The following is a 19,743-nucleotide window of genomic DNA, read 5'->3' as shown; positions in this document are numbered from 1 at the left end:
ATGAAGCAACACGGACTGTTGAGTCTTTGGGAGGATGTCGTGATCGTAATCTCGGTCGAGGTTCGACCCGCCATCCACTCCACCTCGGAGAGGACGCTCTTAACATAAAGTACATCACCGACTGCTTTAAAAAAACAAGCTCAAATGAGCTAAGATCCTCTTCCTCTTAATGATGACGTCATAAAAACGAATATCACGTCATTGTGATGCATCAGGTTTGCGATAAATTATCTATGCTAATGCCCGGCTTGATTCCCGCAAACAAAATTCAAACAGCTTGCCTTGTTTCGAGATAATGGTATAGGCGATTTCCATTAGCGGCGATATTATGACGTCAACTTTTTTTCTAGGAAGAATTTCCAAAATCGGAGATGGTTACTGCCTGTGCGTGGGCTTTCTGCATATACATGGCAAGTTTCACGAAGATCCGATGAAAACTCTGGGTTGTGAAACAAAAAATGTCAAAAAATAGGAATGACGTCATAAAAATTGATATGACGTCATAGTGATTTTCATATGTGCGGTAATTCATCTCTGCCAATGCCCTGTTCGATTCCCGCAAACAGAATTCAAAAAGCTTGCCTAGTTTCGGAGATAATTTTTTAGGTGATTTCCATTAGCGGAGATATTTTGACGTCATAACTTTTTCTCTATGAGGAATTTTCAAAATCGGAGATGGTTACTGTCTCCGCAGGGTATTTTTACATAAAAATGTCAAGTTTCAGGAAGTTCGATGAAAACTGTAGGCTGTGAAAGAAAAAAGTCCACAAGAACAACAACGTGAGTAAGACTTAGAGATCCTCCACGAGGATCTAAAAAAAAGTATCGCCGGAGCAGGGACTTGTATCCTAGACCCTCAGATTAAAAGTCTTATGCTCTACCGACTGAGCTATCCAGGCTCCAAAAGTACTTTGTCGCTGAGAACGTTCATCTTCCCACCTCTTCCATATACTAATTGAATGTCCATCTTCCCACCTCTTCCATATACTAATTGAATGTCAATCTTGCCACCTCTTGCATATGTTAATTGACGTTCATCTTCCCACCTCTTCCATATACTTATTGAATGTCCATCTTCCCACCTCTTCCATATACTAATTGAATGTCAATCTTGCCACCTCTTGCATATGTTAATTGACGTTCATCTTCCCACCTCTTCCATATACTAATTGAATGTCCATCTTGCCACCTCTTGCATATGTTAATTGACGTTCATCTTCCCACCTCTTCCATATACTTATTGAATGTCCATCTTCCCACCTCTTCCATATACTAATTGAATGTCAATCTTGCCACCTCTTGCATATGTTAATTGACGTTCATCTTCCCACCTCTTCCATATACTAATTGAATGTCCATCTTGCCACCTCTTCCATATACTAATTGAATGTCCATCTTGCCACCTCTTGCATATGTTAATTGACGTTCATCTCCCCACCTCTTCCATATACTTATTGAATGTCCATCTTCCCACCTCTTCCATATACTCATTGAATGTCCATCTTCCCACCTCTTCCATATACTAATTGAATGTCCATCTTGCCACCTCTTGCATATGTTAATTGACGTTCATCTTCCCACCTCTTCCATATACTTATTGAATGTCCATCTTCCCACCTCTTCCATATACTAATTGAATGTCCATCTTCCCACCTCTTCCATATACTAATTGAATGTCAATCTTGCCACCTCTTGCATATGTTAATTGACGTTCATCTTCCCACCTCTTCCATATACTAATTGAATGTCCATCTTCCCACCTCTTCCATATACTAATTGAATGTCCATCTTGCCACCTCTTGCATATGTTAATTGACGTTCATCTTCCCACCTCTTCCATATACTTATTGAATGTCCATCTTCCCACCTCTTCCATATACTAATTGAATGTCCATCTTCCCACCTCTTCCATATACTAATTGAATGTCCATCTTCCCACCTCTTCCATATACTAATTGAATGTCCATCTTCCCACCTCTTGCATATGTTAATTGACGTTCATCTTCCCACCTCTTCCATATACTTATTGAATGTCCATCTTCCCACCTCTTCCATATACTAATTGAATGTCCATCTTGCCACCTCTTGCATATGTTAATTGACGTTCATCTTCCCACCTCTTCCATATACTTATTGAATGTCCATCTTCCCACCTCTTCCATATACTAATTGAATGTCCATCTTCCCACCTCTTCCATATACTAATTGAATGTCCATCTTCCCACCTCTTCCATATACTAATTGAATGTCCATCTTGCCACCTCTTGCATATGTTAATTGACGTTCATCTTCCCACCTCTTCCATATACTTATTGAATGTCCATCTTCCCACCTCTTCCATATACTAATTGAATGTCCATCTTCCCACCTCTTCCATATACTAATTGAATGTCCATCTTCCCACCTCTTCCATATACTAATTGAATGTCCATCTTGCCACCTCTTGCATATGTTAATTGACGTTCATCTTCCCACCTCTTCCATATACTTATTGAATGTCCATCTTCCCACCTCTTCCATATACTAATTGAATGTCCATCTTGCCACCTCTTGCATATGTTAATTGACGTTCATCTTCCCACCTCTTCCATATACTAATTGAATGTCCATCTTCCCACCTCTTCCATATACTAATTGAATGTCCATCTTCCCACCTCTTCCATATACTAATTGAATGTCCATCTTCCCACCTCTTCCATATACTAATTGAATGTCCATCTTCCCATCTCTTGCATATACTAATTGAATATCCATCTTCCCATCTCTTGCATATGTTAATTGACGTTCATCTTCCCACCTCTTGCATATGCTAATTGAGCGGGAATTTCGCCATTTGAACGAATTTCTCTCCGAAATGAATTCTCATTTGAATATAAAGTTTTTTTTTTAAGACGGAAATTATCAAACACAAATTGTTTCATTGACTCCATGTCCCAAGAGGAAATTACACAACTATCAGAGTCCCCCACCCTCAGGGTGATCTTGTTCCAAGCATACAAAACGTTATTCTGACACATACCTTTATTTGGGCGGTGTATAGGCAACTGACGACTGCCTCAATCGCTCCCGAAAAAAAACAATAACCCGTGTTACGTACATGAAGCAAAAACATAACTTCTGCTTATGATTAAAAACACTTCACTGTACTGGAAAACGTGGGGATCGGAATACTATAAATGGTGGACACTTGTAATACCCTCTTCCACCTGGAGGCGGCGCTGCATGATACACATTTCCACAGAAAATTTGCATTCCCCCCTCACCTCCCCTGCCCAAAACCACTGGCAAAGATTTTTTTAAAACACCCCGAGATATTAATTGGGGTGATGCTGATCCTCTGTCGCAAGTGTGGATGTAATTGGCCCATAACTATAGGAGGAGTAGCACAACAAACCCACAAACACACCAGTCCCTTAATTTTTATTACTGTATAAAGATTAACTGTTAATTTTTTTTTCATCCTCAATCCGACCTTCATCTTCGAAATCCAAACCCATTGGGACTATTCTCGATACAGAGTGTCGGTGCTGCCAAGGCGGTCTCCTGTTCCTGGGCTATTGGGCATAATCTTGGGTGGTTCACCACTCCAGCACAGGATACTCCAATGGCTCGATCATCCCAGCAAGCTGGTACTCATTTTGCCAACCTCAGAAGGATGGGCTGAGTCCACCCCACCTGGTATTAATTCAACGGCTGAGCAGAATTGGAACTCAGGACTCGAGGATCCCAAGCCCACCACCCTCACCATTATGCCAACATCAGGCATACCTTCATCTTATAGTTGGTAATTTTACTTCGAGAAGCTCTGGATCTGGACAAATGATTGTACTTTTGTGGAAAAACAAAGAAACAACAGCTTTTTTTTCTTTTTCATCTTCATCGACGATTTCTCTGACTAAAAAATCCTCTTTTTCTATTTGCTGATGAATCCACCCTGTGCCGTGACATCCCTTATCCTCCAGACAGGTAGGCAGCAGCCTCTTCCCTCGCTTCAGTCCTTGAAAGGAATCACAAGCTGGTCAAACGCTGGGTATATGTCTTTCATTCTTGACAAATCTCACACTCTCACTGTCTCTCTCTGAAAGGACCGTCTGTCAAAACCCTCCTGTCTACTTTCTTAACAGTCCTCTTGAGGAAGTTCAGTCATTCAAACTGCTGGGTCTCATGATCAGCCATGATCTTTCTTGGGCAAACCACATTTCAAAGTTGGCCTCCAAAGCCAGCCACCGACTGGGCATCCTCCGTCGTACAATGTCCTTCCTTGGCACACCTGAACTCCGATCCACCTACAAGGCTTTCGTCTGCAGCTTCATGAAGTACTGCTCTCTCCTTTGAACTGGCACCCCTGCCTCACACCTTGCTCGGATTGATGGCCTGGGAAAGAAGGCCTTCAAGATCATTGGAATGTTGTGCAATTAAGCTGAGTCTATGGGTCTATAACTTTCACATCGCAGATAGGTCTTCCACCACCTCCTTTCTGGTCTTGCACCCTCTGCCCCCTCCATGCTCTGTCCCTACTCACCCCAGGTATTTACAGGGCACACATGGTCCACCATAATCCCCCTTCTGGTGAAACTACCAAAATCCAGAATCACTACTCACCTCCACTAATTTATTCCTCTGTTTTCTTGCCTGTGGAACCAACTTCCACATCATTTTCAATGTCATTCTTCGCTCCAGGTCTTCAAGTCAGCTGTTCACCACCATCTCAGATCATCCCCAATCCTAAACCATGATGTTTTCTACCCTCGTTAAACCAGCATAATCCCAAATCTTTCCAGGTTTGCGGTTTTTCCTTCCTCAGATGTCACTTCTGTATTCATCTTGTCCACCTGCATGTCCTCCCCCAGCACTCATTCTTCATACATCCCTTATTTCTCCAAGGCTCCCTATATTTTCTCAGAATTGTAGCCTCAGTGTGGAGCCACTCTGGTCCTATCCCTGGCCAGTCAATCTCTAATGGAGCCTCCCATTCTAATGCCACTCTTCACACAAGTTACACTCACCACACTCATGCCCTTGCATGCATCCTCACTCATGCCGGCACACATAGGCAGTGCGACGTCGACCTCCCATGCCAGCAGCTTGCCGGGCACCGAACTGCATGCATCGCAAATAATGCAGTTCGATGTCGGTCGCGCACACCCGTATTAGTGCAGCATCGGGCTTTGGCACAGGCAGCTCGCACACAGACTTCACTCCACTCCACACACAATCAGGCACACACACCCTCGAGAAGAGCCCCCGTCCAGACTTGTATTACCTGGACCTGCTCCCTGTTTACACCATTCCTGGGTGTGTCCACATACTGCGTGGCAATCGCCAACTACATCCGGCAGATCATGCCTCTCCACAAGTTCCTGTGGGGCCGTGCACACATCACACCTGATCACCCCAACACATCCTCCAGCATCCTCTTCTCCACCCTTTATCTGTTGTCGTGCTATTTATAATCTCCTCGCTATCTCTGGTATATCTTCTGATGTCCTGTTTGATATTTATCTCTGTCCCTCTTTTAATTTCTCCATGCCCCCTTTACCCACGATGTCCCTCTTGTTCCTCTTTTTTCTCCTATCTGGGCAGCCCTTACATCTTCTACTGTGGCCCTTCTCTTCCCTTCTTCCTTTCTCTCAATCTCACCTGTCTGGCTGCCGTTGGGTCCAAGAGATTTCCCCCCTTTCTGTTGTGTGCGGCCATTGTTATCTCTGCCACCGAAGGTGGACAGACATTTCGGTTTCACCCCTGTCTGTCTGTTAGTTTGTCTGTGAGCAAGATATCTCAAAAACTTACAGACCCATTAGGGCAAGATTTCGTGGACATGTTGTGTGTGTGTGACAAGGACGAATTGATTAAGTTTTGATGAAGATGCGGATCCAGATACTAGAATTGTTAAAGTGACGATTCCCCATTGAGAGATGGGGCCCAGAACAATATACTGTACAGCAGGATATGTCAAAAAGTTATGAACGGATTATAACGAAACTTGATGGGCAGGTTCGGTGTGTGACAAGGAAGAATTTATTCAATTTTGGTGAAGATCTGGCTCTGCTTTGTTTCTGTGTTTGTTTGATTATGAGCAGGATATGTCAAAAAGTTATTGACGGATTATAACAAAACTTGATGGGCAGGTTCGGTGTGTGACAAGGAAGAATGTATTCAGTTTTGGCGAATATCTGGATCTGTATACTGTAATTTTTAAAGTAATTCTTCACCATTGAGATATGGTGCCAAAAACGACATATAGCATAAAATTTCAAAAATGTTGTGAACAGATGATGACAAAACTTGAGGGATAAGTTGAGTAGGTAACAAAAGCAAGCCAATTGGATGTTCGTTAATGTCCGGATACAGATCTGGCCTATCAGTGAGATACCAAACGTAAACTCTTCAGCCCGGTAAAGCGGAGATATGCGCCCGTTGTAGTTTACATTGGTGCCATTTGTGTTGGCAGAAAAGGTCATCACAACAGACGTCACGAGAGTGTGTTGTCAGCTTCGAATGCGATCGCATACAGTATGATCGGTTGTGATCAATAAAATATCTTTCAAAAATGTCAAAAATTATAAAGTGCATTTCCAAGAATGTTCCGCAGCGCATTTCACACCGTAGATGTGCCGACAACGATACACCTGCACGGATGGCCTGGAATGCCCTCTAATCTAATCTATTCTTCCTTGTCACACAACCAACCTGTCCATCAAGTTTCGTCCAAATCCGTCAATAACTTTTTGACATATCCTGCTCACAAACAAACAAACACATAAACAAATACACAAACAAATCAGATCCAGATCTTCACCAAAATCGAATAAATATGTCTTTGTCACACACCCAACCTGTCCATAAAGTTTTTTTACAAATCACTCAAAAACTATTTGACATATCCTGCTCACAAAAAGATAGACAGACAGACAGACAGACAGGAGTGAAAACAACCTCCATCCACCTTCAGTGTCAGGGGTAATCACCCTGCCTCTGAAACACCAAGACAACAGTTTATAGCTCAGTCAGAATTCGAACCCAGACTAGACAGCTTCAGCTTTAGAGGTAAAGGGTGCATACCTTCACACCATCCTCATTTTAAGTGTTAAAGCGAATAGGGTAAAATGAGCATTTGATATCTGCGAGAGAATTTTATCAGATATATCATGAATATACAAAAGGAACGGCGAGTGTTGCTCCCAACCACACAGAGCCATGCGGAACACCGACATCAATGTGGTGTGGAAACTGGACTGCTACAATAGACCCAATGACCTCCTCCTGGCTCTTGGTTTACCTGTGCAGCCTCTTCCTATAGTTTTTACAATAAACTCGACAGAGTTGTGGTAAACTTCTCTATTTTAAGTGGTGACATTGCTTGGGTTAAGAAAATGACAGTCAAGATTCCACAACTTGTCATACATGATTGCAGAACAGGGTTACAAATCTTGTGATGGAGCATGGTACACATGATAGACACGTGATGATGTGAAACACCTTCTGTCAAGAAAAAAAATCCCTTTATGCAATAGAAAGAATGCTCAGTAGATGGCAGTAAAAACAAGTACACCGTGAGCAGCGAAGGACGTGTCTTCTTGTTGATCGGCTAAATATCCAGCAGGGGGCAGGCAATTGCTTCAATTGGGGTTAATCAATTGCTTCTCCATGATATAATTAATGAACAGCATGAACTATGAATCCTGAAGTTCTTATGAAAGTTGAATGCAAATCACTCACCAGAATCTGCCCTGGAGAACAAGAAAGGATTTAATGTACTGTGCAGTATTATGTGAACTCGCCACAGTTGAGGGTTCATGGGGTCTTTCAGAAAAAAAAATACATGAAATTATTCATGAAATTGTTTCAGAAAATTTAATTATTCATGAAAAATACATGAAATTTTTGAGATATTATATGTATATATATATATATATATATATATATATATATATATATATATATATATATATATATATATATATATCGTTTTTGGCCGTATCTCTCGATGGTGAAACTTTAAAAAATTATAGTGTCTGGATATTCACCAAAATCGAAACAATTCTTCCTTGTCACACACCCAACCTGTCCACCAAGTTTCTTCCGAATCCGTCCACAACGCTTTGAGATACCTGTTCAGAGGCAGACAGACAAACAAGCAGGGGTGAAAACATAACCTCCATCTACTCTCAGTGGTGAAGGCAGGTTTAGTACTGCCGAAGCAGTTTCTTGGCAATGATTATACTGAGTTGTTTGCATTTTGTGGACAGGCTCAGTGTGTGACAGGGACGAACTGATTAGATTTTGGTGAAGATCTGGATCCGGATCCGACTACTAGAATTTTTTAAGTGATTTTCTTCATCATTGACAGATCGGGCCAAAAACGATATATCGCATGACGTCTCAAAAAGTTGTGAATGGATGCGGACAAAACAAGGTGGACATGTTGGGAGTGTGACAAGGAAGAATTGATGAAATTTTGGTGAAGATCCGGATCCAAATCCAACGACTAGGATTTTTTAAGTGATTCTTCACCCTTGAGAGATAGGGCTAAAAATGATATATAGCATGACGTCTCAAAAAGTTGTGAATGGATGCGGACAAAACAAGGTGGACACGTTGGGAGTGTGACAAGGAAGAATTGATGAAATTTTGGTGAAGATCCGGATCCAAATCCAACGACTAGGATTTTTTAAGTGATTCTTCACCCTTGAGAGATAGGGCTAAAAATGATATATATCACAATATCTAAAAAAAAGTTGTGGACGGATGCGGACAAAACAAGGTGGACACGTTGGGAGTGTGACAAGGAAGAATTGATGAAATTTTGGTGAAGATCCGGATCCAAATCCAACGACTAGGATTTTTTAAGTGATTCTTCACCCTTGAGAGATAGGGCTAAAAATGATATATATCACAATATCTAAAAAAAAGTTGTGGACGGATTAGGACAAAACTTGAGATTGGGTGTGTCAAATGGACGAATTGATTTGATTTTGGTGAAGATCTGAATCCAGATCTGTATACGATAATTATTTAATTTCTAAAGTGATTCTTCACCATTGAAAGGGCCAAAAACGATGTACAGTAGTACTGCGTCGCATGATATTTCAAAAATATATTGGACCCAATTTGTTCTCATGCATGAGGCATTACGTGGCAGGGGTCTGGTTTCTACCAAGTGCCCTTATAATTTTTTTTCAGTGATTCTTCACCATTAGCATACAGTGATGGGGCCCAGATATCCCACTAATATATCCCTAATATATAATATAACATGGCATATAATATAACATCCATATATATTATATATTATACTAACATATAATATAATATGGCACTAATATATCGCACAATATCTCAAAAAGTTGGGAACGGATTCGGATGAAACTTGGTGGAGAGGTTGGGTGTGTAACCACGACAACTTGGTTTTATTTTTGGAAAGATATGAATCCGGATCTGGATCTGATTTTTTTAGTGATTATTCACCATTGAGAGATTGGGCCAAAAATGATACATGGCATGATATTTCCAAAAATGTAATAGGCCCGACATGTTCTCATGGATCAGGAATTACGTGGCGGAGGCATGCGCTCTCCAAGTGCCCTCCAAGTTAATTATGTCGCGGTGAGGTGTTATTAATAACGTGGCGGCAAGATGTTTTTAAGAACATAGCGGTGAGGTGTTTTTAATAATTTTGCGGTGAGGTGTTTTGAATAAAATGGTGGAGGTTTTTAAAATAATTTTGTGGTGAGGTGTTTTTAATAACATGGCGGTAAGGTGTTTATAATAATGTTGTGGTGAGGTGTTTATAATAATGTAGTGGTGAGGTGTTTTTAATAACATGGCGGAAAGGTGTTTATAATAACATGGCGGTCAGGTGTTTATAATAATGTTGTGGTGAGGTGTTTTTAATAACATGGCAGTCAGGTGTTTATTATAATGTTGTGGTGAGGTGTTTTTAATAACATGGCGGTCAGGTGTTTATAATAATGTAGTGGTGAGGTGTTTTGAATAACATGGCGGTCAGGTGGTTATAATAATGTTGTGGTGAGGTGTTTTGAATCACATGGCGGTAAGGTGTTTATAATAATGTAGTGGTGAGGTGTTTTGAATAAAATGGCGGTAAGGTGTTGAAAATAATGTAGTGGTGAGGGATTTTTAATAAAATGGCGGAAAGGTGTTCATAATAATGTTGTGGTGAGGTGTTTTTAATAACATGGCGGTCAGGTGGTTACAATAATGTTGTGGTGAGGTGTTTTGAATAACATGGCGGTAAGGTGTTTATAATAATGTAGTGGTGAGGTGTTTTGAATAACATGGCGGTAAGGTGTTGAAAATAATGTAGTGGTGAGGGGTTTTTAATAAAATGGCGGAAAGGTGTTTATAATAACGTTGTGGTGAGGTGTTTTTAATAACATGGCGGTCAGGTGGTTATAATAATGTTGTGGTGAGGTGTTTTTAATAACATGGCGGTCAGGTGGTTATAATAATGTTGTGGTGAGGTGTTTTTAATAACATGGCGGAAAGGTGTTTATAATAATGTTGTGGTGAGGTGTTTTTAATAACATGGCGGTCAGGTGGTTATAATAATGTTGTGGTGAGGTGTTTTTAATAACTTGGCGGTCAGGTGGTTATAATAATGTTGTGGTGAGGTGTTTTTAATAACATGGTGGTAAGGTGTTTATAATAATGTAGTGGTGAGGTGTTTTGAATAACATGGCGGTCAGGTGTTTATAATAATGTAGTGGTGAGGTGTTTTTAATAACATGGCGGAAAGGTGTTTATAATAACGTTGTGGTGAGGTGTTTTTAATAACATGGCGGTCAGGTGTTTATAATAATGTAGTGGTGAGGTGTTTTTAATAAAATGGCGGAAAGGTGTTTATAATAACTTTGTGGTGAGGTGTTTTTAATAACATGGTGGTCAGGTGTTTATAATAATGTTGTGGTGAGGTGTTGTTAATAACATGGCGGTCAGGTGTTTATAATAAAGTAGTGGTGAGGTGTTTTTAATAACATGGCGGTAAGGTCTTTATAATAATGTAGTGGTGAGGTGTTTTTAATAAAATGGCAGTGAGGTGTTTTTAATAACGTTGTGGTGAGGTGTTTTTAAGAAAATGGCAGTGAGGTGTTTTTAATAACGTTGTGGTGAGGTGTTTTTAAGAAAATGGCAGTGAGGTGTTTTTAATAACATGGAGGTGTGGTGTTTTTAATAACATGGCAGTGAAGTGTTATTAATAATGTTGTGGTGAGGTGTTTTTAATAACATGGCGGTGAGGTGTTTTTAATAACATGGAGGTGAGGTGTTTTTAATAACATGGTGGTGAGGTGTTTTTTATAACATGGCGGTGAGGTGTTATTAATAACATGGCGATGAGGTGTTTTTAATAACATGGCGGTGAGGTGTTTTTAATAACATGGCGGTGAGGTGTTTATAATAACATGGCGATGAGGTGTTATTAATAACATGGCGATGAGGTGTTTTTAATAACATGGCGGTGAGGTGTTTTTAATAACATGGCAGTGAGGTGTTTATAATAACATGGTGGTGAGGTGTTTTTAATAACATGGAGGTGAGGTGTTTTTAATAACATGGTGGTGAGGTGTTTTTTATAACATGGCGGTGAGGTGTTATTAATAACATGGCGATGAGGTGTTTTTAATAACATGGCGGTGAGGTGTTTTTAATAACATGGCGGTGAGGTGTTTATAATAACATGGCGGTGAGGTGTTATTAATAACATGGCGATGAGGTGTTTTTAATAACATGGCGGTGAGGTGTTTTTAATAACATGGCGGTGAGGTGTTTATAATAACATGGTGGTGAGGTGTTTTTAATAACATGGAGGTGTGGTGTTTTTAATAACATGGCGGTCAGGTGTTTATAATAATGTAGTGGTGAGGTGTTTTAAATAACATGGGGGTAAGGTGTTTATAATAATGTAGTGGTGAGGTGTTTTTAATAAAATGGCAGTGAGGTGTTTTTAATAACGTTGTGGTGAGGTGTTTTTAAGAAAATGGCAGTGAGGTGTTTTTAATAACATGGAGGTGTGGTGTTTTTAATAACATGGTGGTGAGGTGTTTTTAATAATGTTGTGGTGAGGTGTTTTTTATAACATGGCAGTGAGGTGTTATTAATAATGTTGTGATGAGGTGTTTTTAATAACATGGCAGTGAGGTGTTTTTAATAACATGGTGGTGAGGTGTTTTTAATAACATGGTGGTGAGGTGTTTTTAATAACATGGTGGTGAGGTGTTTTTAATAACATGGCGGTGAGGTGTTATTAATAATGTTGTGGTAAGGTGTTGGTAATAACATGGCAGTAAGGTGTTTTTAATAACATGGTGGTGAGGTGTTTTTAATAATGTTGTGGTAAGGTGTTTTTTATAACATGGCAGTGAGGTGTTAATAATGTAGTGGTGAGGTGTTTTTAATAACATGGTTGTGAGGTGTTTATAATAACATGGTTGTGAGGTGTTTTTAATAACATAGAGGTGAGGTGTTTTTAATAACATGGCAGTGAGGTGTTATTAATAATGTTGTGGTTAGGTGTTTTTAATAACATGGCGGTGAGTGTTATTAATAATGTTGTGGTGAGGTGTTTTTAATAACATGGTGGTGAGGTGTTTTTAATAACATGGCAGTGAGGTGTTTTTAATAACATGGTGGTGAGGTGTTTTTATTACATGGTGGTAAGGTGTTTGGAAGAACATGGCAGTGAGGTGTTTTTAATAACATAGAGGTGAGGTGTTTTGAATAATGTTGTGGTGAGGTGTTTTTAATAACATGGTGGTAAGGTGTTTGTAAGAACATGGCAGTGAGGTGTTTTGAATAATGTTGTGGTGAGGTGTTTTAATAACATGGCAGTGATGTGTTTTTAATAATGTTGCAGTGAGGTGTTTTTAATAATGTTGCGGTGAGGTGTTTTAATAATGTAGTGGTGAGATGTTTTTATAACACGGCAGTGAGGTGTTTTTGATAATGTAGTGGTGAGGTGTTTTTAATAATGGAGTGTTGAGGTTTTTTAATAATGTAGTGGTGAGGTGTTATTAGTCATGTAGTGGTGAGGTGTTTTTAGTCATGTAGTGGTGAGGTGTTTTAGTAATGTAGTGGTGAGGTGTTTTTAGTAATGTAGTGGTGAGCTGTTTTTAGTAATGTAGTGGTGAGGTGTTTTTAGTCATGTAGTGGTGAGGTGTTTTTAGTAATGAAGTGGTGAGGTGTTTGTAATAATGGAGTGTTGAGGTGTTTTTAATAATGTAGTGGTGAGGTGTTTTTAGTCATGTAGTGGTGAGGTGTATTTAGTCATGTAGTGGTGAGGTGTTTTTAGTCATGTAGTGGTGAGGTGTTTTTAGTAATGTAGTGGTGAGGTGTTTTTAGTCATGTAGTTGTGAGGTGTTTTTAGTAATGAAGTGGTGAGGTGTTTTTAATAATGGAGTGTTGAGGTGTTTTTAATAATGTAGTGGTGAGGTGTTTTTAGTCATGTAGTGGTGAGGTGTATTTAGTCATGTAGTGGTGAGGTGTTTTTAGTAATGTAGTGGTGAGGTGTTTTTAGTCATGTAGTGGTGAGGTGTTTTAGTAATGTAGTGGTGAGGTGTTTTTAGTAATGTAGTGGTGAGCTGTTTTTAGTAATGTAGTGGTGAGGTGTTTTTAGTCATGTAGTGGTGAGGTGTTTTTAGTAATGAAGTGGTGAGGTGTGTTTAATAATGGAGTGTTGAGGTGTTTTTAATAATGTAGTGGTGAGGTGTTTTTAGTCATGTAGTGGTGAGGTGTATTTAGTCATGTAGTGGTGAGGTGTTTTTAGTCATGTAGTGGTGAGGTGTTTTTAGTAATGTAGTGGTGAGGTGTTTTTAGTCATGTAGTGGTGAGGTGTTTTTAGTAATGAAGTGGTGAGGTGTTTTTAGTAATGAAGTGGTGAGGTGTTTTTAATAATGGAGTGTTGAGGTGTTTTTAATAATGTAGTGGTGAGGTGTTTTTAGTCATGTAGTGGTGAGGTGTTTTTAGTCATGTAGTGGTGAGGTGTATTTAGTCATGTAGTGGTGAGGTGTTTTTAGTCATGTAGTGGTGAGGTGTTTTTAGTAATGTAGTGGTGAGGTGTTTTTAGTCATGTAGTGGTGAGGTGTTTTTAGTAATGAAGTGGTGAGGTGTTTTTAATAATGGAGTGTTGAGGTGTTTTTAATAATGTAGTGGTGAGGTGTTTTTAGTCATGTAGTGGTGAGGTGTATTTAGTCATGTAGTGGTGAGGTGTTTTTAGTCATGTAGTGGTGAGGTGTTTTTAGTAATGTAGTGGTGAGGTGTTTTTAGTCATGTAGTGGTGAGGTGTTTTTAGTAATGAAGTGGTGAGGTGTTTTTAATAATGGAGTGTTGAGGTGTTTTTAATAATGTAGTGGTGAGGTGTTTTTAGTCATGTAGTGGTGAGGTGTATTTAGTCATGTAGTGTTGAGGTGTTTTTAGTCATGTAGTGGTGAGGTGTTTTTAGTCATGTAGTGGTGAGGTGTTTTTAGTAATGTAGTGGTGAGGTGTTTTTACTCATGTAGTGGTGAGGTGTTTTTCGTAATGTAGTGGTGAGGTGTTTTTAGTAATGTAGTGGTGAGGTGTTTTTAGTAATGTAGTGCTGAGGTGTTTTTAGTCATGTAGTGGTGAGGTGTTTTTAGTAATGAAGTGGTGAGGTGTTTTTAATAATGGAGTGTTGAGTTGTTTTTAATAATGTAGTGGTGAGGTGTTTTTAGTCATGTAGTGGTGAGGTGTTTTTAGTCATGTAGTGGTGAGGTGTTTTTAGTGATGTAGTGGTGATGTGTTTTTAGTAATGTAGTGGTGAGGTGTTTTTAGTAATGTAGTGGTGAGGTGTTTTTAGTCATGTAGTGGTGAGGTGTTTTTAGTAATGAAGTGGTGAGGTGTTTTTAATAATGGAGTGTTGAGGTGTTTTAATAATGTAGTGGTGAGGTGTTTTTAGTCATGTAGTGGTGAGGTGTTTTTAGTCATGTAGTGGTGATGTGTTTTCAGTGATGTAGTGGTGATGTGTTTTTAGTAATGTAGTGGTGAGGTGTTTTTAGTAATGTAGTGGTGAGGTATTTTTAGTCATGTAGTGGTGAGCTCTTTTTAGTCATGTAGTTGCGAGGTGTTTTTAGTAATGTAGTGGTGATGTGTTTTTAGTAATGTAGTGGTGAGGTGTTTTTAGTAATGTAGTGGTGAGGTGTTTTTAATAATGTAGTGGTGAGGTGTTTTTAGTAATGTAGTGGTGAGGTGTTTTTAGTCATGTAGTGGTGAGGTGTTTTTAGTAATGAAGTGGTGAGGTGTTTTTAATAATGTAGTGGTGAGGTGTTTTTAATAATGTAGTGGTGAGGTGTTTTTAATAATGTAGTGGTGAGGTGTTTTTAATAGTGTAGTGGTGAGGTGTTTTTAATAATGTAGTGGTGAGGTGTTTTTAATAATGTAGTGGTGAGGTGTTTTTAATAATGTAGTGGTGAGGTGTTTTTAATAATGTAGTGGTGAGGTGTTTTTCAAAACATGGCAGTGAGGTGTTTTTAAGAATGTAGTGGTGAGGTTTTTTGAATAATGTAGTGGTGAGGTGTTTTTAATAACATGGTAGTGAGGTGTTTTTAATAATGTAGTGGTGAGGTGTTTTTAATAATGTAGTGGTGAGGTGTTTTTCAAAACATGGCAGTGAGGTATTTTTAATAATGTAGTGGTGAGGTTTTTTGAATAATGTAGTGGTGAGGTGTTTTTAATAATATCATGGTAAGGTGTTTTTAATAACATGGTAGTGAGGTGTTTTTAATAATGTCATTGTGAGGTGTTTTTAATAATGTTGTGGTGAGGTGTATTAAATAATGTCATGATGAGGTGTTTTTAAAAACATGGAAATGAGGTGTTTTTAATAATGTCATGATGAGATGTTTTTAATAACATGGAAATGAGGTGTTTTTAATAATGTCATGATGAGATGTTTTTAATAACATGGAAATGAGGTGTTTTTAATAATGTCATGATGAGATGTTTTTAATAACATGGAAATGAGGTGTTTTTAATAATGTCATGATGAGATGTTTTTAATAACATGGAAATGAGGTGTTTTTAATAATGTCATGATGAGATGTTTTTAATAACATGGAAATGAGGTGTTTTTATTAATGTCATGATGAGATGTTTTTAATAACATGGGAATGGTGTTTTTAATAACATGGTGGTCAGGTGTTTTTAATAATGTTGTGGTGAGGTGTTTTTAATAATGTTGTGGTGATGTGTTTTTAATAATGTGGGAGTGAGTTGCTTTTAATACCATGGTCGTGAGTTTTTAATAATGTTGTGGTGAGGTGTTTTTAATAATGTTGTGGTGATGTGTTTTTAATAATGTCATGATGAGGCTTTTTTAATAATATGGAAATGAGGTGTTTTTAATAATGTTGTGGTGATGTGTTTTTAATAACATGGTGGTGAGATGTTTTTAATAACATGGCAGTGAGGTGTTTTTAATAACATGGTGGTAAGATGTTTGTAATAACATGGTGGTAAGGTGTTGGTAATAACATGGCAGTGAGATGTTTTTAATAACATGGTGGTGAGGTGTTTTTAATAATGTCATGATGAGGTGCTTTTAATAACATGGCAATGAGGTGTTTTTAATAATGTCATGATGAGGTGCTTTTAATAACATGGGAGTGAGGTGTTTTACATAATGTGGTGGTGTTTGTCCAACTGCAGCAATGTGTGGTGAGGCGAGCGTAGCGAGTCAATCCACGCTAGTATATGCGATACATATATACACTGATGAGCCAAAACATTATGACCACCTTCCTCATATGCTGTTGGTCCTCCGTGTGCTACCAAAACAGCGCCGACCCGCCGAGGCATGGACTCCACAAGACCCCTGAAGGTGTCCTGTGGTATCTGGCACCAAAACATTAGCAGCAGATCCTTCAAGTCCTGTAAGTTGCGAGGTGGAGCCACCCTGGATCGGACTTGTCGGTCCAGCACATCCCACAGATGCTCAATCGGATTGCGATCTGGAGAATTTGGAGGCCAGGGCAACACCGTGAACACTTCATCATGTTCCTCAAACCATTCCCGAACAATGTGTGCAGTTTGGCAGGGTGCATTATCCTCCTGAAAGAGGCCACTGCCATCAGGGAATACCATTGCCATGAAGGAGTGTACATGGTCTGCAATGATGTTTAGACACGTGTCAATGCAATGACACGTGTCAAATTGACATCCACATGAATGGCTGGACCCAGGGTTTCCCAGCAGAGCATCACACTCCCTTCACCGGCTTGTCGTCTTCCCACAGTGCATCATGGTGCCATCACTTCCCCAGGTAAACAGCACATACGTGCACGACCATCCATGTGATCTAAATGAAAACGCGACTCATCGGACCAGGCGACCTTCTTCCACTGCTCCAAGGTCCAGTTCCAACGCTTGCATGCCCATGCTGGGCGCTTTCGACGGTGAACAGGGGTCATCATGGGTACTCTGACCGGTCTGCGGCTACATAGCCCCATATGCAGCAGGGTGTCATGCACTGTGGATTGTGACACATTCCTCCCGTGACGACCATTAAAAATTTTTTGACTTGTGCCAAAGTAGACCTTCTGTCGGTAGATACTCACCACTGCTGACTGGAAACGCCGCATAAGCCTTGCCGTTTCAGAGATGCTCTGACCAAGTCGTCTGGCTCTAACAATTTGGCCCTTGTCAAAGTCACTCAGGTCTTTACTCCTGTCCATTTCTCCTGCATCCAACACATCAACTTCAAGAACTGACTGTTCACTTGCTGCCTTATATATCCCACCCCATTGACAGGTGCCATTGTCACAAGATAATCAATGTTATTCACTTCACCTGTCAGTGGTCATAATGTTTTGGCGTGTGTGTGTGTGTGTGTGTGTGTGTGTGTGTGTGTGTGTGTGTGTGTGTGTGTGTGTGTGTGTGTGTGTGTGTGTGTGTGTGTGTGTGTGTGTGTGTGTGTGTGTGTGTGTGTGTTTGTGTGTGTGTGTGTGTGTGTGTGTGTGTGTGTGTGTGTGTGTGTGTGTGTGTTAGAATAATGTCATGTTGAACAATGAATAATGTCCTGTATTTTTCTGAAAGACAACTTGGATCTCCTATTCTGGTGAGCACACATAATACTGTTCAGCCCATTAAATCCTATATACATATATATGACATCGAATGATTGCTCCTCAGAATTGTTGCTGCCCATGTTTTTTAATGACCGTCCCACAGCTGTTATGCACTTCAACCTTTACCCCCTTTTACTTTTTATATTTATTTTTTTCTAAATTCTGGATCCACATCTGGTCCTTTGTTTGTCAGATTGCGCATTCTGTATCGTGCTTCCCGTCGTTCTGTATCTCATGTTATGACTATCTAAACCCAAATGCGTGGCAGCATTGAGGAATCTCTGTTTCCACTTGTTATCCAATGTACAGAAAGAAACGGCCAAGCTTGATGTGCTTACAAATGTGAAGGCAAAAAAAGTTTAAATTTTTTTTTTTACAAACTTATTCACAAACCCAAGATGACCATATGCTTTCACTTGAAATGCGAAGAACTGGCAATTCACCGCTAAAGCGACATCATAGTCGGTCGCTTCATGTTTAACCTTGGTGATTGTATTAACCTTGAAGAAACTTTTTTTTTCTTTCCTAAAACTGCTCTAATCTAATCTAATCCCTTTCGTTAAAGAAACAGGAGAACAAAAGACGGGGTTAGACGAGGAGGGGTCACGGAACTTCTGAGACATCACAATCAAAAGGCAGTGTCAGTGGGACTAAAGAAATTTCCTATGAAGGTAGGTCAACGCACCTGACCCAGACAGGAATCCAAAGAAAGTCGAGATATTGCCATAGATTTCGTTGGGTATTTTTTGTGTCTGAACAAAGATGAAGCAGGTAGTTTATTGAGCCCGAACGAACAAGGTTATCTTTGTGGTTTGTGATATTCTTGCGCATGGTCTTGCTTTCACAAGAAGACTTGAAGCCACGAAGCTCGCAGTTCCCCGACGTCAGCAGGAGTGGCAAAAAAAAAACATGTAATCAGAGTTTAATAATCATAATAATGAGCAACCCTCAACGCAGGAGGACACCATTTGGAGGCACACAGAAAGCCAGCAAAATGGCTGCCAACAGATGGTCGTTTGTTCGTGCTCATTCATTTTTAAACGCTGATAAACCTGAAAGCAGCATGTTCCATTTTGTTAAATCTTTGGGAGTTTTTGGCCAGGGGGGTTCGAGCCACCTCCTACCGGCTCAGAGCACATGCTCTAAACACAATACATTCACCAAAGGGATTAGAAAAACAAACCAAAAAAAAAGGATCGCCCGAACAGGGACTTGAACCCTGGACCCTCAGATTAAAAGTCTGATGCTCTACCGACTGAGCTATCCGGGCTTCTGAAATTCTTAGTGCTTGCAAACATTGATCTTGCTAATCCTTGCATGTGCGAATCAGCGAGCATTTCACCATTTGAACTAATTTGCGACTCGGTAACCTCTGCTGACGGATCGAATCGTTGATACAATCTCTCCTAAAGGAAATGATTACAACGTTTTTCCGAGACTGAAATTGTCAGACACAAGTTATATTTGTTACCTCCGCCACCAAAGGAGGTTATGTTTGCACCACTTTTGGGTGGTCGCTGGACTTCCGTTATTCTCAGGTTTTCCTTCTGTGTGTATGTTTGTATGTAATGGACAGGTCTGGAGGCCGCAGGAGTCAACCGGTTTTGATGAAACTTGACTGGTCGGTTCATACCAGGATCTAGTA

General features: G+C 39.8%; 1 non-coding gene across 1 annotated transcript; it reads right to left on the bottom strand.

The window, feature by feature from the left end:
* Nucleotides 1-19,295: 19,295 nt before the first annotated feature.
* Nucleotides 19,296-19,368, bottom strand: TRNAK-UUU (transfer RNA lysine (anticodon UUU)). The gene has a single exon. It is a non-coding gene; the product is annotated as a tRNA-Lys (tRNA).
* Between the last annotated feature and the right edge of the window lie 375 nt (nt 19,369-19,743).

Source organism: Eptatretus burgeri, chromosome 8 (genome assembly GCF_056783735.1).
Source record: "Eptatretus burgeri isolate ZD-2024b chromosome 8, Ebu_testis_v1, whole genome shotgun sequence".
In the NCBI taxonomy this organism is placed as follows: Eukaryota; Metazoa; Chordata; class Myxini; order Myxiniformes; family Myxinidae; genus Eptatretus; species Eptatretus burgeri.
The sequence above is the reverse complement of the archived record's forward strand: the minus strand, read 5'-3'. Positions and strand labels throughout refer to the sequence as shown.